Below are 19,629 nucleotides of genomic sequence, written 5' to 3'. Positions count from 1 at the left end.
AACAGAGCAAGACCCTGTCTCAAAACAAACAAATAAAAATTAACAGAGTTTAATTGAGCAAAGAACCATTCACAAATTGGGCAGCCTCCTGAGCTAGAGAAGGCTCAGAGAGACTCCAGTGCAGCTATGTGGTGGAAGAAGATTTACAGATAGAAAGAGGAAAGTGGCTGGGCACGGTGGCTCACACCCGTAATCCCAGCACTTTGGGAGGATCGAGGCGGGGGGATCACAAGGTCAAGAGATCGAGACCATCCTGGCCAACATGGTGAAACCCCGTCTCTAGTAAAAATAAAAAAAATTAACTGGGCATGGTGGCATGTGCCTGTAGTCAGTCCCAGCTACTCGGGAGGCTGAGGTAGGAGAATCGCTTGAACCCAGGAAGCAGAGGTTGCAGGGAGCCGAGATCGTGCCACTGCACTCCAGCCTTCCAGCCTGGTGACAGAGCGAGACTCTGTCTCAAAAAAAAAAAAGAGGAAAGTGACATACAGAAAACAGAAGTGAGGTACAGAAACAATTGGATTGGTTATAGCTCAGTGTTTATCTTATTTGAACATGGTTTGGACAGTTGGACCCCTTTGGCCAAAACTTGGTGACTAGCACAAGAGTAGGTTACAGTCTAGTTACAGTTTTATTTAGGTTATAATTTATTATGAGCAGAGAAACCTTTAGGCTGAACTTAAAATACGTAAGGAGGCAGCTTTAGGCTAAACTTGATTAACATCGGTTTCTTACTGTTTTTCCAACTATCAAAGTAAATCATTTTTGTTATGGATACTTCTGAAAAACACAAGAGAGTACAGTGAAAAATCCTTAAAATGTGCTATAATACCACTACCCAGGAACATAACATGTTGATGCTAATGTTTCAGAGTATTTCCTTCCAAATTCTTTATTTTTTATTTTTATTCTTATTTTATTATTATTATTTGAGAGAGAGTTTCACTCTCTTGTTGCTCAGGCTAGAGTACAATGGCACGATCCTGGCTCACTGAAACCTCTGCCTCCTGAGTTCAAGCGATTCTCCTGCTTCAGCCTCCCAAGTAGCTGGGATTGCAGGCACCCACCACCACACCCAGCTAATTTTTTTGTGTTTTTAGTAGAGACGGGGTTTCACCATGTTGGCCAGGCTGGTCTTGAACTCCTGACCTCAGGTGATCTGCCTGCCCTGGCCTCCCAAAGTGCTGGGATTACAAGCATGAGCCACCGCGCCTGGCTTTTTTTGTTTGTTTGTTTGTTTTTTGAGAAAAGGTCTCACTCTGTCACCCAGGCTGGAGTACAATGGCATGATCAGGGCTCACTGCAGCCTCGACCTCCTAGGCTCAATTGGTTCTCACACCTCAGCCTCCCTAGTAACTGGGACTACAGATACATGCCACTGCACCCAGATAATTTTTGTATTTTTTAGTAGAGACAGGGTTTCACCCTGTTGCCCGCGCTGGTCTGAAACTTGCGGATTCAAGCAATTTACCTGCCTTGGCTTCCCAAAGTTCTGGGATTACAGGTGTGAACCACCGTGCCTGTCGCAGATAAATATATACATGAAATAGAAAGAATATGAATATGAAGGTAATAATAACTGTTATAACTAGCCTTTCACACAAAAACGTGGTCTCTGAATAAAATGGGCTTTCCTCGCTGAGTGCTGATGAGCGTGGGTTCTGGAAATCCAGGCCTTGACACCAGCTAGGCTGAGACATTTCCCTGATTCCATGGCTAGTCTCTGTTACTCAAATCTCCAAGTGATGCCCGCGCTTCACAGCAGTACTTTCAAAGACTATACACAGAATAAAAAGTGGTGACATCAGAAGACATTTGAGTTGGTGACCAGTCAAACACAATCTGTTTCAAACCCAATGGCATTTTTTTTAGGGAAATAATGAGGAGTTGAAACGAGGGGTTAGGAGGCAAGTGCCTTTGAAACCTTAACTCTGGCTTTGTCGGCCACAGACTCTCTAAACCGGCCAGAGTTTCCACTTTAATTGGGACAGAAAGAGGAGGCACTTGAAATTGAGTAAGAGACACATTCTTTCATTGATCTAGGGGAGGGTAAAGCATGTTTAGGCAAACAGAAAGCTGCAATCTCACATTCACTATGCTGGTCCTAAGAGGAGTTGGCATCCTGAATGAGGCTTTGGCGAAGCTCTAAGACACCAGGTCTTCAAACAGCTGAGGATTTAGACATCAGAATCTTAGTGAGGCCTTGCTCAGCAGCCTTTAGGGACAATCCATTCAGATTCCAGCTGGGATTACGGCAGCCCCCAGCCCCCATTCCCACAGGAATGTGGAATGTGGGCCACTCTTTTCTGTGGTCTTTCTCTGCCCAGGCCCGATCTCCAGAGTTTCATCATCTGAATAAGTGCGGGTTCCCTTTCCTCCTTTGTCCAAATCTTGTTCTTGATTCCAGGGGTGCTTAGGATTGAAGTAGAAAGGCATGGTTTCAAATCCTAACTTCTGCCACTTGTAGTCTATATGAGGCCTTGGCTGTGACACTAAACCTCTCTCTGCTCCTGTTTCCACATCTGTAAAATAGGAATAACAATAGTAATTCTCTTCTTCGGTTATTGTGAGAATTCATTAAGATAGCATCCAGGGGCCTGGTGCTTTTAATACCAGCAGTTTGGGAGGCCGAGATGGGAGGCTGGCTTGAGCCCAGGATTTTGAGAGCAGCCTGGGCAATATAGCAAGACCCTCTATCAAAAAAAAAAATGTAATTAGCCAGGTGTTGTGGTGTGCACCTGAAGTCCCAACTACTTGGGGGGCTGATGCGAGAGGATTGCTTGAGGCCAGGAGTTCCAGGCTTCAGTGAGCTATGATCATGCCACTGCATCCAGCCTGGGTGACAGAGTAATACCGTGTCAAAAAAAAAAAAAAAAGCCTCTATAAAGTACCTGGGCACAGGGAAGGTGATCAATAAATGAGAGTTAGATTGGAGTGTTCCCTTCCCCCTGAACCCGATACAGACCCTGTCCTTTCTTTAACAAATCTGAAATTCACTTTTTCATCTCTTTGCCAAATCCTTGATGCTGATTTCATGTCTGGACCCCAGCCTCTTTTGCTTCCAATTTTTCCAAGCAGCTGCTTCTAGATACAACTTTCTCACACCTGCAGCTTGGACCACATCAAGGGGCTAGGCTCCATCATGGGCCCCGCCCAAACCCATCTCCTCCTCTGTCCTGTTCATTCACTCCATCTGCTTTGCCATTCCTCCTTTAACATCACTACTGGGAAAAACTCCCAGTTTTCAGTCACTGAGACTTCTTTCTTCATTCAAATCCCACTCACTCGTGTCAAGAAACTTGCTTACAAAACGAAAACAGAAAAAAAAAACTGTAATAAAACTCAAGGGGGGGGGGCATTCCTCTCACAGAAAATGAAAAGTTACCTTGAAAAAAAACAATGAGCCGGGTGTGGCCTCCCAGCACTTTGGGAGGCCGAGGCAGGTGGATCACCTGAGGTCAGGAGTTCGAGACCAACCTGGCCAACATGGTGAAACTCCATCTCTACTAAAAAATACAAAAATTAGCCGGGCACGGTGGCGGATGCCTGTAATCCCAGTTACCGGGGAGGCAGAGACAAGAGAATCACTTGAACCCAGGAGGCAGAGGTTGCAGTGAGCCAAGATCATGCCACTGCACTCCAGCCTGGGCAACAGAACGAGACTCCATCTCAAAAAAAAATAAAAATAAAAATAAATAAAATAAATAAACTCTTTTTTTTTGAGATGGAGTCATGCTCCACCGTGCCCAGCTAATTTTTGTATTTTTTTTTTAGTAGAAATGGGGTTTCACCGTGTTGGCCAGGCTGGTCTCGAACTCCTGACCTTGTGATCCGCCCGCCTCAGCCTCACGAAGTTCTGGGATTACAGGCTTGAGTCATCGTGCCTGGCCAACAATGAACATTTATAAAGAAAAGATAGCCTGTGCTAGGAAGTATGTGATTAAAAGATACTCTCAACCACTGGAGATAAGAGGATATATTGGCTCCACTCTTTGGAAGGCATTTGGGCATGATTTATGGAATGATAAACATGTTCTGTCCGGGTGGGGTGGCTCACATCTGTAATCCCAGCACTTTGGGAGGCCAAGGGGGGAGGATGCCTTGAGCCCAGGATTTTGAGGCTGCAGTAAGCTATGATGGTGCCACTGCACTCCAGCCTGGGTGACACAGGGAGATGCTGTCTCTAAAATCTTAAAAAAAAAAAAAAAAATTCCTACCCATTTAAAACCAAATCTCAATTCCTAGGAGGCAACTTTAAGGAAATAATAAGAAATTTGAGTGAAAAGCTTTACCCTAATATATATTCATTGTAGTTATGATGGAAAACATTGGAAACCATCTGAAAGACCGACAACAAAAAAACTGTAAAATAAATGATACTGAATCCACTAGGTGTAGTCTGTAGATACTAAAATAATAATATGGCATGCGCCTGGAGTTCCAGCTACTCACAAGGCTGTGCCCTGGAGGATGGCTTGAGCCTGGGAGGTTGAGGCTACTGCACTCCAGTTTGGGCAACAGAGCGAGACTCTATCTCAAAAAAATAAGTACATAAAATAATAGTAACTATGAAGCCACTACATGGAAAAGTTTATAATAATTGTGAAAAGCAAGGTACAAAAAAGTGTGTGTGTGTGTGTGTGTGTGTGTGTGTGTGTGTGTGTGTGTCTACACATTGGAAAAGGACTTAAAAAAAAAAAACAGCAAAATACTACCAGTCTCTGTGTTTAGGAGTTGTAATTATGAATAGGGAGGGTTTTTCTTTTCTTTTTCTCTGCTTTTCAAAGTTTCTGTAATGTGGTTATATTCCTGTTATAAATATATATATAAATTATATGTTACTTTTATAAATACATATATCTGAAACCTCCCTGGAATTAAGGAGTTCTGAGCAAGGAGTTCCTTTCCCAAAGAAGGACCACCACGCAGCAGTTCTCTATCCATGCCAAGTTAGTCAAACCACCAAGGACTAACCGCCAAAGGGATCCTATTTTTGAATCCACTAGTCTCAAAGCCAGAGACCGGAAAGTGGGCAGGGTCTGTGCCCTTCTTACCTGGGAAACACTAGCTAACTCGGGCTTGCAATGAAACACCTGGAGGGGCGGAAATGAGAGGCCAAGAGGAGCTCTGTCCCCGGGGCAGTCCTGCGGCTGGTGGCTGCAAAGGGAAGACCAGGCAGTCTCTTTTGCCTTAAGACTCGCTCCATGGCCGCCTTGAAAAAGGGAAGTTTATGTAAAGTTAGGGAAGAAAAAACTGTTTAGATAGGTTCTTTAAGAGATCGTGAATTGGGGCAAATACTTCCCAGGAAGAAAGTTTCAGTGGCAATTTGGAGAACTGAAAGAGACAATTCAGGTGTGTGTGTGCTCTTGCAGCGACTGGGAATTAGGGATCTTTCTAAGCTTTGGACTGGATTTAGTAGACAAAGGAACTGGATTGGGACTAGCGTGTTTTAGAGCTGGAACAGATTTAAAGAGGAAGTTGGCAAGAAACTAAAGTTTCCTGAGTGCTGCCTACTATGTGCCAGACGCTTTAAAAACATTATCCCTTTTCATCCTCAGGGTAGCTCAATCCGGAAGATACTATTGTCCTTGATTTACAAGGGAAAGAAATTGAGGCTCAGAGAATAATTGTCCGAGGTTACACAGGGGAGAGTGGCAGAGCCAGGAGGGAGACCTCCCGCTGTCTTGACACCAGAGCCCAAGCCCTTTCCTCTAGGTCTAGGCCAACTCCTTTCTTTGGATTTGAGGAAACTGAAAGCCAGTGAGAGTGAGTGATTACGCTTTCCTATACAACTCATCAGAGAAAAGGAAGGTCTTGAAGCCAAGTCCTCTGATCCCCAGCGCCGTGCTTTTTCCACTACTCCACAGGGCCAACCACCCACCATTGCCGGGAGGCTTCTGTCTCACCTGCTGCATCTGTTGGATTATCCTTTCTGGGACAACTCCTGGATGATTGGGAAGCCCAGGTTGATGTCTCTCTGGGTTCGTTGCTATTTGAGGCTTTATTGTTATTAACATCAGTTTTATTTTTATTTCATTTGATTGTTCACTTCTGTATTTCCTCCCAGGCCGTTAATATTTGTTGAAAAACATTATTGTTGAAAAACATTATCTGTGAAATAAAGAACACGTAACTGAATACATAAAAGCTGTTTGCCCCGGGGCTTTATGTTTGAAACTGAAGTCTGCACAACCATTGAGTGTATTATCTGGATGATATCTAATACCACCACTTTAGAGTGTGAGAATGAAACCTTTTCTTAAAAGGAAAAAAATTAGAAAAGAATATTGACCTTCCTAATGTTTCCCAGCACAAAGAAATCCATCTACTGTAGATTCCAAGACAGACCAGACCAATATGTTGACATGCTGGGCTCAGATTTCATTCCTGAAAATCTGGAACCTTATGCTGTATAAATAACATGATCTTTTCCTTCCTTCAAATCAAGAGGAGAAACAATTGCCGGCAGATCTCAGGGTTTGCCCTCCCCCTAACTGTCCCCACAAGTCCTAGCTTGCTACCCACAAGTCATGACTCGCATATTTTCATTTGATGAGTTTTGAAACATTCTGGAAATCATAGGGAGAAAGAGAACCAGATCCTCCTGAGAAACAAAGTAAAGGGGAAAAAATGGAAAGAAATAAAGAGCATAAAGGCAAATGTCTTACATATATAAGTTTATATTGAAATAGTTAATGGGACTTGAAAGTAAATTTTTTAGGGTAGCCTTGTCAGCTATAGAAGCACTGTTAGATCCGTCTTCATTTTTCAGAAGAACAAACTGTTATAGAGAAGTTATGTGCCCAAGGCCATAGAAGGAACTGGCTAACATGAACTTCTGGTCAAGTTCTTACTTCTCTGGGTCAATCAGGTGATCTAAATACCACATTTTGGCCAGGCATGGTGGCTCTCGCCTGTAATACCAGCACTTTGGGAGGCTGAGGTGGGCGGATCACCTGAGGTCAGGAGTTCGAGACCCCATCTCTACTAAAAAAAAAAAAAAAAAAAAGCTGGGTGTGGTGGTACGTGCCTGTAATCCCAGCTACTCGGGAGGCTGAGGCAGGAGAATTGCTTGAACCTGGGAGGTGGAGCGTGCAGTGAGCTGAGATCGCACCACTGCCCTCTAGCCTGGGCAACAGAGCAAGACTACATCTCAAAAAAAAAAAAAAAAAAAAATCAAATAAATAAATGCCACATTTTAATCTTAGAATTTTTTTTTTTTTTTTTTTTTTTTGAGATGGAGTCTTGCTCTGTCGCCCAGGCTGGAGTGCAGTGGTGCAATCTCGGCTCACTGCAAGCTCCGCCTCCTGGGTTCACGCCATTCTCCTGCCTCAGCCTCCCGAGTAGCTGGGACTACAGGCACCCGCCACCACGCCCGGCTAATTTTTTGTATTTTTAGTAGAGACGGGGTTTCACCATGTTGGCCAGGATGGTCTCGATCTATTGACCTCATGATCCACCCGCCTCGGCCTCCCAAAGTGCTGGGATTACAGGTGTGAGCCACTGCACCCGGCCGAATAAATTTCTACCTAAATGTATATGATTTCCCAGTAAAAAAAAAAACCTTCATATTACCAAAGTTGTTATTAGAAATCGCTATAATTTTAAATATGTCTAGATGTCTTGGAATAGCATTACATTCACCACTGTTTAAATTACAGGCAAACTCTCTGATGTCTTTCTAGAATATTTAAAAAGTGGGAGAGTTGAAGGCAGTGACCATGCCCTATTCTTCTTTATATTTCCCATAGTGCTTAGCACTGTCCTTTGTGCCTAGTATCATTCATATAAACTGATTAGATGAGTGAAAATTAGCCTATTGGCTAGTTCCTAGGCTGTTACCTGCTGTACATTCTGAGATAATGGAATATCCTGTAAAGACAGAGAACTGGGTTAGAAGCTGAGTGGCCTTAAGTAAGTGACTCCAGTAAGTGTTTCAGGAGTAGAAGCACGGCCTCTGACATGCCACTGACTTTTCCCATGCACTTACTCACCTCCAACCCATCCTAACCAGTACACCTTCCAATGTGTTCCATTGTCATCAGGATCAACTACTCTAGGGCTTTCTGTGATCCTTCCTGCCAACTCTATCTCCCAGGCATCCCTCAGTCCTGCCCACCCCCATCCTGTGCTCAAGCCACAGCAAACTCTGTCTCTCCTTTTCAGAGACCAAAGCCATGGTTGCATGGCTCCACTCCTTGGCTAGTGAACTTCTGCTCATCTTTTATTTAGTTCTCATGTCATCTTTGCCAGGAATCTTCCCTTGTTTCTGCAATCAGAGTGCATCATTCCCGTTTCTATTCAACCACAGCACCCTGTACATGTTTGTGTATGGCACTTACCACACTGGGTTGAAATAAATTGCTTAGATGCCTGTGTCCCCTGCTAAAGTGTGAGCTCCTTGAGCTTCTTGAGGGCACAGACTGGGTCTTACTCATTTCTGAATCCATGATGCCTAGCACAGGGCCTGGCCAGAATAACCTAGCCTATTACATGATGCTTAAGATGCCCTGAGGAGTTTCAATAGGTGAGACCACAGCGAGATCCCAGTAAGGGTGTATTCCTTTAGTCGGGGAGGAGTCAGAGAGAAAGACTAGGATATCTGGGGACTCCTGATCTCCTATTTTTTTTTTTTTTTGAGACAGTCTTGCTCTGTTGGCCAGGCTGGAGTGCCAACTCCAAGTAATCGGGACTACAGGCACATGCTGTTGTGCCCACCTAATACTTTTATGTTTTATAGAGATGGGGTCTCAAACTCCTGGGCTCAAGCGATCCTCCCACCTCAGTCTCCCAAAGCGCTGAGATTATAGGTGTGAGCCACTTTGTCTAGCCAAACTTTTCTTTTCAAAACTATTTTCATGGATATCCCAAAGCAGCACTATCCAGTAGAACTTTCTAAGACCATAGAAATATCCCATATTTGTGCTGTCCAATATGGCAGTTACTAGCCACTTGTAGCTGCTAAGCACTTGAAATGTGGCTAGTCAATCGAAAAGCTGAATTTTTTTATTTTGCTTAATTTTACTTAAATTAAATAGCTACATGTGGCTACTGGTTAGCTTATTGGACAGTACAATTCCAAAGTAAACCTCAGCCCAGTCAAGGCTTTAGTCACCCTGCCACCTAACGATAGTGACCCCTGGAAAGCTTCCTTTTAGCAAAGCAATGTTCAAAAAAATTAATATAACCACGTTCCTGAAAAGTTTGAAAGTAAGAGAAAGGGAAAATAATCCACCATCCCTAATCTCAGGATTACAACTCCCACGGATACACTTTGGTGCATTTGTCCCCCAGCTATGCCCAGCTTACTCATTAGGATCTTGAGCCTTTTGTCAGTCAGAAGGACTTCACAGGGCAACAATAGACTTGTACTCTTCATTGGGCCCCGGGGCTCCTCAGGGGCAGCCATGGCTGGTTAGCTGTGGCCTCCTAAGAGTGCTTCAGGAGTGCTGAGCAGTGGGGCAGCCACCATGGCATCCCAGTTTTGACTCACCAGTGGAAAGGGTCCTCTGTGTGTTCCAGTCTCATGTCCTGTCCTACCTTCTAACTTCCAGAAACTCTCCTGAGGAGATGAATTCTAAAATTGTGGAGCTAGAAAAGTTTCTAGCAATGAGCTCATTCCACCCACTCAGAGGACAGATGAAGACACATGGCCAGAACCTGAAAGAGATTGGATGTCTGACTCTTGACTCCCAGTCCAGTGCTCCTTCCACTCAACCACAGGTCCTTTCAGCAGCCTCCCAGGTCCAGTGGCTGGGGCCCACACCTCCTGACACTGCCATGGCACAGCTGCCAAGGGGCGAAAGGAGAGGGGCAGCATGTAATGCCATTATTCTCTCCCAAACATTCTCCCTGTTCCATTTGCTCAGCAAAGTAAGAGCCAGTGCCCCACAGCTGTACCTAGCCTATGTCCTCCAAGAAGCCCCAGCCAGTTAGCAAGGCCACCATTGTCTCTCCCCACCACCCACAACCATGATGAAAGGCTCTGTCTGCCTGTGTACGCCGTTCCCTTCTTTCTGGCCTTCTCAGAATGGCCAGGTGGAAAATCTGATCCTAGTTCTTTCCCACACAGGAAAGAAAGGCTCCCACATTGGACGCAGTCTCCTTATACGGTGCCCATGGCATGCCAAAGGGAGGACCATGCTCCTCCAGGATGCTGGCTCTAGCCCTCAGTCATTTGCCCACACTCTCCTGACCCTTTGGGGGATTCCTCTTGCTAGGGCACACGTGCATGACTCTCCTCCCTATCCCCTCCTGCTTTCTCTAAGAGCCCTGGTCGTCACATGGCCTCCAGTAATTTGGAAGTCAGGACCCTATTGCTACCTTCCAAATCCCCTAGCCCCATTTGCTCCCAGTAAATTTAAACAACTGCATGAGTGGGTCTAAACTCCCCTTTGTGCTATAATTAGGCTGGAACAAGGCTCACCCCAGGACAGAAATACTGTACGGGGCGGGTTATAGACTGCTGCTGGTCCCCACAGTAGGGAAGAAGCGACCTTTTGAATAGGAGGATTAACACATTAGCACATAGATTCCTGCTTCCGGGGAGGGCTGAATTCTAGGATAAGAGCTCCAGCTTTTATGTGAGCAGGGAGGAAGGGGGGAGCAATGCACACTAAAGACTTTGTGTATTCCTGGGGTATCTGGGGGGTAAACACGAGAAGAATCCGACAGGCACCATCCAGAAGGGCAGGGCAGCTCAAGACCTTCCCAGGCTCAATGTTGTGAATGGTGATGATAGGAAACCCGGAAGGAAAAGCATCTCCTGTTGTCTCCTTGTTCATTCCTGTCAGGCAGTGCTGGACACCTGGAATGCTGTGGCGAAGCCCAGAGAACATGGGCACTAAAGTTAGACACACAGGAGTACCTGGAAAACCAGCTGCGTGACCTTGGGCTGGTGCCTGCCCCTCTCAGGGTGCCTCTGTTTCTTCCTCTTTACAATAGGGGATAGTAACTCTATCTCATAAGGTTGTTAAAGAGGATTAAATGAGATAGCATAAGAAAACACCTAGAAACAAACAAGTAACACCTGGCAGGCCCTCAACAGATGGTAATGCCTCGCCCTCAAACATACTCTCTGCCACCCCCACTGGCAATGATTTCATCAGTAAATTCCCCCACTGAATCACATCTTTGACTCTATTTCCAGCTACACCCCAGGACAGTTGTCCTATTACTGTCCCTTCTTTGTGCATTAGTTATACGAGGCAGAGTAGAAGTGACTGTAGCCACCAATCCTCCGGCTTTCCTTCAAAGGGCTCAGCCTTGGAGCATGGTTGGGCCAAGCTGGTGATCATCTCAGCCCTGCCACTCTCAGAGGAACATATGAAGAAGTCCTTCAAGTCCTCAAGGGCCATAGGGGAGGTGGTAGCTGGAAAGGGATCCATGCGGCAGCCCCTGCCCTGTGTACCCCATCATAGAAGCTAATTGACATGGGCCCTGAGCTAGCAAGAGAGGAAATAAACAATCAAGGGGCCAGGCGTGGTGGCTCATGCCTGTAATCCCAGCACTTTGGGAGGCCGAGGCAGGCGGATCACGAAGTAAGAAGATCAAGACCATCCTGGCCAACATGGTGAAACCCCGTCTCTACTAAAATTAGCCAGGCGTGGTGGTGCATGCCTGTAGTCCCAGCTACTTGGGAGGCGGAGGCAGGGGAATCGCTTGAACCAGGGAGGCAGAGGTTGCAGTGAGCCGAGATCATGCCACTGCACTCCAGCCTGGCGATAGAGCAAGACTTCGTCAAAAAAACAAAACAAAACAAACAAAAAAAAAACCAGCTTTAAAATATTCCCTCTTTTATTTTTTATTTTTAAAATTTTTTTTTAGACAGGGTCTCACTCTATCACCCAGGCTGGAGTGCAGGGTCACGATCGACCATAGCCCACTGCAGCCTCAAACTCCCAGGCTCAAGTGATCCTCCCACCCCAGCTTTCTAAGTAGCTGAGACCACAGGTGCATGACACAGTTAATTTTTGTATTTTTTTGTAGAGACAGGGTCTTCCTCTGTTGCCCAGGTTGGTCTGGAACTCCCAGTCTCAAGCAATCCTCCTGCCTCAGCCTCCAAAATGCTGGGATTACAGGCATGAGCCACGGCACCTGGACTTTCCCTCTCTTACAAGAGAAGGAGGAAGAGGAAGAACCTTAAAAAAAAAAAAAAAAAAAAACTTAAAAACTTTGAAAGCAAAAGAGAACCTGATAATAATAAAGTCTTTCTCAAATCTAACAAAACATCAGACTCAAGAAAGTATCTGGGTTTTTGAGTTACTAAAATCATAAAGACTGGTCCTGCACCTCTGGGTTAAGATTTGGAGGTGGAAGAAGACATTCATACCCCAAACCTCCTGGACAGTCACACCTCTGTGGCTTTTTAGAGATCAGGCAGTGTGCAAAACCATATGAAAGTATTGGAGAGAAGCCTCCCTTACCCCCCATAACAGATCTTCCTTACACAGAACAGCACAGGAGGCCAGTTCATTTTTATGGCTTCTGCTTTCTGTTTAGCTCAAGATTAGCAGATAAGGTGAGAGGACAAGTCATGAACATCTGTAGGCCTCAGTTTCTTCATCTGTAAACTGAAGGTGGATAACAATACCTGCTCTGGCCACACTCCAAGGGGACAGTGCCATCTAAGATTTCTGTTGAAATCTTAACATTTAGCCAGGCTTAGCCAGCACAATGGCTCACGCTGTAATCCTAGCACTTTGGGGGGCTGAGGCTAGGGCAGGTCGCTTGAGTCCAGGAGTTCAAGACCAGCTTGGGCAACATGGAGAAAACCTGCCTCTACAAAAAAATACAAAATGATTAGCTGGGTGTGGTGGCACACGCCTGTAGCCCCAGCCACTCAGGAGGCTGAGGTGGGAGGATCACCTGAGCCTGGGGAGGTCGAGGCTGCAGTGAGCCATGATTGTGCCACTGCATTCCAGCCTGGGTGACAGAGTGGGACTCTGTCTCCAAAAACAAACAAAAAAAAAAAAAAAAAAAAAAGAGAAAGAAAAAGAAAGAAAAAAAAATCTTGTTTTTTTCTTAGAACAAGAAAGAAATCTTAATATTCATTGAGCACTTATGTTCCAGGGGTGTGCTGAGTCTTGCTGCTTTGATTTAGGTCCAGGTTCTTGAAAAGGCTTTGCAAATTGTAAATAGATTACTCCTCCCCTCCCCCAAGGTAAAGTATTATTATTGAAAGTAGTATTCAAAAGTCCTGAACGCTTTCTTTGTAATGAATACTCATTTGAAGGCTGAATACATTTAAAGCTTAGATGGAACACAGGATAGCTCTAAATCTGCCTCTTTAAACGCACATGTCCAGGTTGTGTCAATCAGGAGGGAATGGCTGAATTCTGCTTTGTGAATAGCCACTCTTTCTGGGGAATGATGATTTGTGTAGGGTCACAGGTCAAGAATGCTAATTTCATGTCTTTTGCTCTTACAGTACCTTTAGGGGACTGGCAAGCTAGTGAAAAATGGTTTGTAGTTTTGTAAACATGTTGTATTTCCTTGCCAAGCTTGCTTGGTGGCAGTCTTCCTTGGGGCAGAGGAATGGACTTGCCTTGGAGAGTTGCTGAACAGGTGGGATGCAGGGCCTGTCTGGCACCCGGAAAGTCCAACACCAGAAGGAAGGGCCAACACCTGGAGTGTCCAATTCCCTGAGGGCCAAAGCAGGAACATCTTAACTCACTCCAGGAAGTGCTGGGACGGGAGCCACGCCCCAAGCAGGAGACCAGCTTGGGGGCTCCTACTTTGATTTCTAGAGAAAGAAATCCACATATGAGAGCAGGATCTGGCAGTGGCCCTGGAGCCAAAAGCCACTGAGCTTAGGATGTCAGGGTCTCACATGTAGTCGCTTTGAATCATGAGCAGTTGGGGCTTTGGTTTTGCAAATTTTGGCAAAGAAGCAGGATATGTGGTTAGAGAGACTAAATCAGAAACTTAAACAATTCCCTGCTTGGAGAACTCATTACCTTAGCAGGCAGCCTATTTAAATTGTAACGGCTCTAATGGGTTTGAAAGCTCTTTCTTAGAGGTGAAATCTGCCTCCTTGGACCTTCTCCCCTTTGTTCCCAGCTCCGTCTTTAGGAATCACACGGATTAAATCTGTTTCCTCTTCCCCCAACAGACCTCAGCAACGTCGTTTTCCCACTCTCAGATTTGGTTGGGCACCTGCTATGGTCATATTCAGTTGGTTAGATGTCTTTCCATCCTTAGGATTCTATGTAGGGAGGTAAGTGATCCTAAGCGGGATATGACAGTCCCTAAGTCACATAGTATCCCAGTGGCTCTACTAGGAATGCCTCCTTACTCCAGGTATGCTCTCTTCTATCCCCTGCAGACAAAAAGGCTGCCCTGAATTTCCATTATCCACCAGACAGACAGTTGTGCTTTTTTTTTTTTTTTTTTCCCCTTGAGTCGGAGTCTCGCTCTGTCGCCCAGGCTGGAGTGCAATGACACGATCTCCGCTCACTGCAACCTTCGCCTCCCGCATTCAAGCGATTCTCCTGCTTCAGCCTCCTGAGTAGCTGGGATTACAGGCGTGTGCCACCACGCCCGGCTAATTTTTTGTATTTTTAGTAGAGACAGGGTTTCACCATGTTGGCCAGGCTGGTCTCGAACTCCTGACCTCAAGTGATCTACCTGCCCCGGCCTCCCAAAGTGCTGGGATTACAGGCGTGAGCCACTGTGCCCGATTGACAGTTGTGCTTTGGCTAACCTGGGAAATGAATCCCTAGCCAACAGAGGCAAATATCATATAAAACCCCATAGAGTCAGTGCCTCTGCTGTGGCGGTAGTAGCAGTAATCAAAAGATGTTTACAGTATTAAATGCATTTTAAAAGGTCGAGTTTTTGAAAATATACAGCCACCCCCCACCTGCTTCACCCTCACTCCCTTTGGCTCCCATCACTCTTAACAGGCAGTTTGCTGTCAATTGCACAGAAGGTAATCTGAGCACATGCTGTAGAGGCAATTACATCTAATCTACTGGTGGAGATGACTGAGCCACCCCCGGTGTCACCTCCCCCAAAGCCCCATCTCCTCACTGCCTGGCTTTCCCTCCTGAACTGCCCTTGGCAGCCTTGGACTCTGGTTTCTTTGGCTCTGTCTGCACCAGCCAGCCAGCCAACCAGCCAGTCACAGTCATCAGTGAATGCCACTTAATACAACTTAAGCTGGAGCTTCTAACTAGCCTGTTGACCAAGTCTCCAAGGTCAGCCAGCAACTTCTATTGAGGCCCTGCCCTGTGCTAGTCTCTGTGACAGCGAGAGGGAAACAAAAGAAATAAAAGCCAGGGGCCCTTGTCTCCTATGGGTTTACAGGCCTAATTAGCGATCTCCAAGCGGCTCTCTTGAGAAAAGCCTTAAGGACACTTACAAAACAACTTACAAGTGGGCATAATAGAGAGGGGAGTGAGCCTAGGGGAGAGTCTAAGTTCCTTGAGGGGAGGGCCCGGCCTTTGTGTCCTCCAGGGAAGGGCCTCTCCACTTCCTCATTAACCTTTTGTCTGGAGCAATTACAAAGAACTTTAGGCTGGCCAGTCACTTTCTCTTTCTCTCTGGTCTCAGGCTCAAGGATCAAGTTGACAAATATGGGGACTTCATTGACTTCAGATGGGGGAATTTCAAAATCTCGCTAAGATGACTGAACAGGCCTTTGATGTAATGTATATCCATCTGGAGCTCAGCATTCCAGTCAAGGGGAGGAAGGATAAAACTTTCCTCTTGAGCGTCCTCCCCCATCATCTTCTGCTTTAATATAATAATAGAAGTACTCATAATAATAGCAGCTGCTAGGCTAGGTGCAGTGGCTCATGCCTGTAATCCCAGCACTTTAGGAGGCTGAGGTGAGAGGATTGCTTGAGCTCACAAGTTCCAGACCAGCCTGGGCAACATAGCGAGACATCATCTCTACTAAAAACAAAAATAAAAATAAATAGCTGGGTGTGGTGGTGTGCTTCTGTAGTCTCAGCTACTCAGAAGGCTGAGGCAGAAGGATTGTTTGAGCCTGGGAAATCAAGGCTGCAGTGAGCTGAGATCGTGCCACTGCACTCCAGCCTGCTGGGTGACAGAGCAAGACCCTGTCGCAAAAAAAAAAAAAAAAAAAAAAAAAATTGTCTGTATATATACGCTTCTAATTATTGTATACCTACTCTATGTTGGGCACTTTACCTATATTATCTCACTTAATACAACTTCACATATCATTATTCCAATATAATTTTTTTAAGTTAAATGACTATATTCATTATTTTTATTCTTTTTTGAGACAGGGTCTCACTCTTACCCAGGCTAGAGTGCGGTGGCATGATGTCGGCTCACTGCAGCGTCAACCTCCTGAGCTCAAGCAGTCCTCCCACTTCTGCCTCCAGCCTGTAGCCTGAGACTGAGGCAGGAGATTAGGGTCTGGAGGCAGAGAACCTAAGGCCGTTTCACACTGACTTCCTAGAACAATTTAGTTAGAAAGGAAAATCCTAACTATCCACTCCTGAGTAACAAAAGGACCAGAGGCTACTATCTTTGCAAAGCCCCGCCTTTTCTGCACTGGCAGATGGGAAATTGAAAGTAACTTTGTAACTTCACTTCAGCCTCTGATTGATTGCTGTATCCAACCAATCACACTGATTGCGGGCCAAGTCTTCGTTTGCATACAAGTGCAACGTTGTAACTTCACTTTAGCCTCTGATTGGTTGCTTCCTGCAACCAATCAGATGTTTGCATAGGAGTATGTCCTTTGTAACTTCACTTCAACAGAAAGCAGAATGTAGAAAGCAGCCAATCAGACTGATTGCAGGCCGCCACTTCACTTACATGGAGGGAACACCCGGTGGCCAATGGGAAATCTCTAGCGGGTATTTGGACCCGAGAAGATTCTGTATCTGGGGCCCTTAAGTGGCTGCTTCGGCCTACTCCCACCCTGTGGAGTGTACTTTAATTTTCAATCAATCTCTGCTTTTGTTGCTTCATTCTTTTCTTGCTTTGTTTGTGCATTCTCTCCATTTCTTTGTTCAAAACGCCAAGAACCTGGACACCCTCCACCGGTAACAGGACTACAGGCCATCTGATTTTTGTTGAGAAAAGGGGATTTGCCATGTTGCCCAGGCTGAGATATTGATTATTTTCAAATACAAAATGTTCATTATGTTAAATGTTCATTATGTTAAATGAACATTTTGTTATTTGTTCAAAAACAATAATCTGCAAAAACAAGAAGGCATTCTTCCACTTGGCTTGGCAGTGATGAAAACTTACCCAATGTTCTGAGTCCAATCTGGAGCCCTCCTGTGAGGTGGTGAAAAGAAATTCGAAGAGGGCCCTGAAGAAAACACCAAAGGCATGAAAAGTTCTGAATATACTGGTGAGATCCTGCTGTAAGACTTCTCATCACAGCCCCATTTCCCTATAGCAAAATGCTGTGTAAACCTCTAGGCAGTGTCACGTTTATTTAAAGCAATTTTAGGTCAACAGAAATTGAGATAGTCCCTGCATGTTTTTTGAAATGATTAAAAAAAAAAAAAAAAATCTGTATGACCCATTAGGGTAAAAAAAAAAAAAAAAAAAAAGTAGCGTAAGCTAATATTTACTAATATTTATCATCTGTACACTATGTTCAAGATACCTTTAATCTTCACAGCCAACTTTTGAGGAAGATATTATTATTATTATTATTATGAGACGGAGTCTCACTCTGTCGCCCAGGCTGGAGTGCAGTGGCTCAATCTCAGCTCACTGCACCCTCCACGTCCCAGGTTCAAGCAATTCTCCTGCCTCAGCCTCCTGAGTAGCTAGGATTACAGGTGTGCACCACCATGCCCAGCTAATTTCTTTTTCTTTTTGTAATTTTAGTAGAGGTGCGGTTTCGAGATGTTGGCCAGGCTGGTCTTCAGCTCCTGACCTCTGAGTGCTGGGATTACAGGCGTGAGCCACCGCACCCAGTGGGAAGATGCTATTTTTATTCTCATTTTACAACTGAGGAAACTGAAGCCTAGAAAGATTAAGTAACTTTCCCAAGGTCACATCTGGACAAAATGGCAGAGCAAGGATTCAAACACAAGTTTGTCCAATCTCAAATCGAATGTCCTTTCCATTACATCACATTGCCCCCTTTCAGTTAATGAGAAAACCCAGACCAGGAGAGAACTGAGGGCAAATCTCAGTTTATCCAGCCTATCCTCTGTCTGTCGAGCCCCAGGCAAAGTACTGAGCTGCTCCTTATCTCCTGTGGGCCAGTGGAAGAGCCCACGGTCCTAAACTGCAATAGGAAGACTCTTCAGTCACTAAGCTTTACCCCATTGAAAGGGCAGTGGTTACCCAGGCTCGAATTGGCACTGAAACAGCAGCCCTGTCCAGGCAAGACACCTGGGCTCACTTTGGCCTAATGTGGGCGAGTCCCTCTGCAGCTTGCTGCCACGAACTCCAGGCCACACACAAGGATGAGGAGGCCCACCCTCCTCCCGCAAACCCCGTGGGAGCTGGGGGAGCCCTTCCTGCCTGTCAGGCTGGGTGAACCCTAGGCCAAGTTCCCAGCAGGGCTGGTAGCCTCTCCCTCTCTAGGCACCTCTAGCCACCTGTCTGAGGTGTCTTGTCCCGGACCTGCCTGGCAGCATAAGACTGGATCTGGCAACTCCCTGAAGCCCCTTGCAGTGCAGTGAGACAGCTCCCAGAAAGCTCCATGGCCCCGAGGGCCAGGTAGCCTTGCTAGGGCCAGAGAGGAAGCTGAGGCTGGTCCATATGATATTCAGCCCGGGAGGCAGCTATGCCAGACGGTGCAGCCAGAACAGTGGGCCACCGTCTCTGTCTCTATTGCTTCTCCTTATGCATAACGGATCATGATTAGAATACTTGGAATGTCTGTGGGGCCTGTTTTCCAGAAGCTCAAAGCCCAATAGAGTACTTGAGTTTCTCAGTCAGTCTCACACACAGAGGCACACACACACTTTAAAGAGCAGGCCAAAAAGTGTTATAAATAAAATTCTAGAACATGAGTGGGAGGAATAAACAGGAGAATTTCACTGTAAGAGATGAAAATGCACCAACTCCTTGTGGATGGCTTCCCTCTGACAACCCACAATTGTGCTATTAATCTGAAACAGACCTAGATGTATTGTTGCTTTGCTCAGGCTTCTCCTTCTTCTCCCTGTCAATACATGTGTTAAAGATGGTGTAAATACAGTTAGTTTTCCAGATAAAGCTAACAGTAAGAGAAAGAACGTAGTCTTCATTGGCACAGTAAGAATATAACCCAATTGGTCACACGTCGTCAAGCCTGCTTTCCTTCCAACCAGACAGGGTTCTACGCTGTCAACCCCTAGGTTCTGCTCACTTCCTCCTCTCACTCCCTCTATGTCCACTCTTCCTCCAAGCTAAAGTGTCTCCCAGTCTCCTCTCTCTGCCCATCCTCAAATGTTCCTCATCTGCTAGGCCAGGAATGTTCAATCTTTTTGCTTCTCTGGGCCATATTGGAAGAAGAATTGTCTTCGAGCACGCATAAAACACACTAACGATAGCTGATGCACTTAAAAATTTTTTCAAAAAAAAATTGCATAACGTTTTAAGAAAGTTTATGAATTTGTGTTGGGCCGCATTCAAAGCCTCTGTAGGCCGTGAATTGGACAAGCTTGCTCTAGACCTTTATTCAAGGTATTC

The 19,629-nt window shown here is 45.5% G+C and overlaps 1 long non-coding RNA gene across 1 annotated transcript; it reads right to left on the bottom strand.

Moving 5' to 3' along the window:
* Window positions 1-453: 453 nt before the first annotated feature.
* Window positions 454-16,508, bottom strand: LOC112130720 (uncharacterized). Its single transcript, XR_002912945.2, has 3 exons — window positions 16,271-16,508; window positions 5,904-6,108; window positions 454-2,519 (listed from the first exon to the last, which is right to left on the bottom strand). It is a non-coding gene; the product is annotated as an uncharacterized LOC112130720 (long non-coding RNA).
* Between the last annotated feature and the right edge of the window lie 3,121 nt (window positions 16,509-19,629).

The sequence above is a fragment of the Pongo abelii genome, chromosome X, assembly GCF_028885655.2.
Source record: "Pongo abelii isolate AG06213 chromosome X, NHGRI_mPonAbe1-v2.0_pri, whole genome shotgun sequence".
Lineage (NCBI taxonomy): Eukaryota > Metazoa > Chordata > Mammalia > Primates > Hominidae > Pongo > Pongo abelii.
The sequence above is the reverse complement of the archived record's forward strand: the minus strand, read 5'-3'. Positions and strand labels throughout refer to the sequence as shown.